The sequence below is a fragment of the Dipodomys spectabilis genome, unplaced genomic scaffold (genome assembly GCF_019054845.1).
Source record: "Dipodomys spectabilis isolate Male_0828 unplaced genomic scaffold, ASM1905484v1 ptg000686l, whole genome shotgun sequence".
Lineage (NCBI taxonomy): Eukaryota > Metazoa > Chordata > Mammalia > Rodentia > Heteromyidae > Dipodomys > Dipodomys spectabilis.
This window is the reverse complement of record NW_024871363.1, coordinates 562,720-565,866: the sequence shown is the minus strand read 5'-3', so window position 1 is coordinate 565,866 and position 3,147 is coordinate 562,720.

Below are 3,147 nucleotides of genomic sequence, written 5' to 3'. Positions count from 1 at the left end.
TGAAATATCGAATTATATGTATGGATATATGTATATATATGATAAACAGTTATGGGATATTGAGTAATTATTAATTAATGCTTTATTAATTGTTAACTGGGACACATCATTAAATGGAGACATAATTTAATACCTAAGTATTGGTAGCAATATTATCTATAATTCAATATTATGCAGAAATCTCTTTTTGTGTATATAATATTTATATACAGCAGTCTCTGTCTATTTATACCTCGTTCACTCCTGAGGCTCGGTGGTTGAGTGCTTTCATAGTAAGCACGAAGCCCTGGGTTCGATTCCTCAGTGCCACAAAACAGAAAACTCAGAAGTTCTGCTCTCTTTCAATCGAGTGCTAGCCTTGAGCACAAACGTTTAGGGACAGTGTCTAAGCTCTTACTCAAGCCCCAGGTATGATGCCAAAAGTTAGGATATTCTATAGAAGGACAGAACTTCAAATACCTCATTACAGAGCAAGCTAGGAGTCTGGTGCTGACAGCTGCCACCTAACCTGACTTAGTCACATGTAAACTGCTGCAACACTGCTCCACGGGTTACCCATACCATCCTGGCTTATGCCCGTTATCCTAGCTTCTCAGGGGCTTTAAAACCCAGTCCTGGCAGGAAGTCTGAGAGACACCTCAAAATGTGGCTCCAAGTGGTAGAGCTTTGAGTTCAAGCCCCATGGCTAACACCCCCTCCCCAGAAAAACACCCCACTAAACCATTAAATGTGAACTTTTATGGTTTGTAAATTTTCCTCAAAGAATGGTGATACTGATGAAAGCACCCTAATTCTAATGACAGCTTGTGGAATGGAGCTATGTGCTGAGTCCTCCATTGGGTGCTCCATTCCGAGTCCTGCACAGGGTGCTATGTGCTGAGTCTTTCACAGGATGCAGTGTGTTGGGTGCTGAATTTTTCACAAGATGTTGTGTGCTGAGTGGTGCAAAGAGTGCCATGTGCTGTGTCCTTAACCGGGTGCATTCTTACATCTTGTCTATGTAAGAGCTCCACAACTTAGATGATTATACAGACAAGAATATTGAGGCTCAGATAGGCCCCCATGTCAGGGACAAAATTATGTATTACTGAAGACTCCTGAGTTGTCTACAGCAGACAATGGTTTGGTATGGTTTTTTCTTGGTCATGAACCTTGAACTCGGGGCTGAGGCACTGACCCTTATCACTTGGGCTCATGGCTAGCACTCCACCACGTGGAGCCATGGACCCCCTTGCAGCAGAGGCTATGGCCAAGGGGTCAGTAGCTGAAGTCTGTCATCCTGCCTTCTCGGGAAGCTGAGTTCTAAAGATCTGGGTTCCAAACTATCTCAGACACAAAAGGTACTATGAGACTATTATCTCCAATTCACTACTAAGAACCTGAAGGGGAAGCTGGGTGCTTGAGCTCATGTTGGTTATCCTACCTACTCAGGAGGATGAGATCTGAGGATCATGGTTCAAAGCTAGCCTAGGCAGGAAAGTCCTTGAGAAACTTAGCACCAATGAACTACAAGAAAACCGGAAGTAGCTCTGTGGCTCAAGTGGTAGAGCACAAGACTTGAGCTGAAGGGGTCAGGGACAGCACCCACACCAATACTTCAACTCCTTCAAATGACAACAACAATAAAAAAGACAGAAATAAACTAACAAAGCTGAAATAGAGGGCTGGGAATGTGCCTTAGTGGTAGAATACTTTGCATATATAAAATCGTGGGCTTCATTTCTCAAGACCATATGACTAGGACAAAGCCTGAAGTGGCTCTGTGGCTCAAGTGGGAGAGGGATATCATTGTACAAGTGAAACTAGGTACAGTCCTCAGGTCCTGAGTTCAAGCTTCAGGACTCATGTATATGTGTGCACGCACACACCCACCCCCCCCACACACACACCGTGGTGTACACACAAACACACCCACACATACACTCACAGACTAGAAGAGATGTTACACAAAATGGGAAAGCACTGGGCTTCTGCACTGAGCTCATGCTGAGCACCCAGGCCCTATGTTCAACCCCAAAACCTGGCCACCCAGGGACCAGCTAGGAGAAGTCAAAGGTTTCAAAACCTGATGAGCTTCACCAGTCCTAGATGACAGGAAGCTTTGTGATATCCAACATGTGCTTGGATTTCCCAAGCTTCCGGAAACATAGGAAAGGCATCATAGGCCCAACATTGCTTGCAATGAATCATTTCATTATGTTCAGTGCCTTAGTTGTCTGCCTGAATGACTCCTGAATTATATTGAGCAATATAACTGAACAACAGAATATAGTCTCACAAAGGCAGGATAAGTGCACAGAACTTGGCCTGCCATGAGAGGTGGCATAAATGAAGGTCTCCTGTTAAAACAGAGCACTGGGGAGAGAGATAGCTAAGGGTACAAAGAGGCCTTTTTTTCCTGACCTTCAGAGCCCACTCACACTCATCCTCACTAACTGGCCCAGATGGAGTTGTTTGTTACCCAGCTGTACAGGAGTGAGGACTTTTGTGTGCCTGTCCAGACATTGAGAGAGACTTCCTCCAGCAGGCCTGTGATGCAGAGAAACCCTCAGGTTACACTGTGAACAGTGAGGGGAGCCCAGGAATATGCACTATCTTGAAAGAAGTCTCTCTGTTATGAACTCATTGTACTGAATACAAATTTCCTAGGTTGGTGCCATTCAGTATAGCTACTCGGGAATTTCACCTATAAGAATACAATACATAGACAAAGACATGGAAGTACAGGCTCTTTTTGAGGGGGCTGGTCCTGGGATGGAAATATGATCCTATGCATGGTCCCTGGGCTCCTTTTGCTCAAGGGTACTGCATTAAGCTTGAGTCACAGGACCACTTCTGGGTATTTCTGTGATCTCTTAGAAATAACTGTGTCATGGACTTTCCTATACTGGCTGGATTCAAACTAATTTTCTCTACATCTCAGCCTCCTGAGGAACTGGGATCACAGACAGCAGCCACTGGCACCTTAATTCTTCTCTTCTTCATTTTTTAATCTTGACAATCTGACTTCTTAACAGGGTCATTCCCAAGGTTTTAATTTATAAGTAAACTATCCAATGTTATTTATAGCTGCTTTCCCTTAGAAGGATTTTCTCTCCTCATCTTCCCCTCTGGTCACAAGTTTGAGGCCAAAAGTGAGAAATGAGT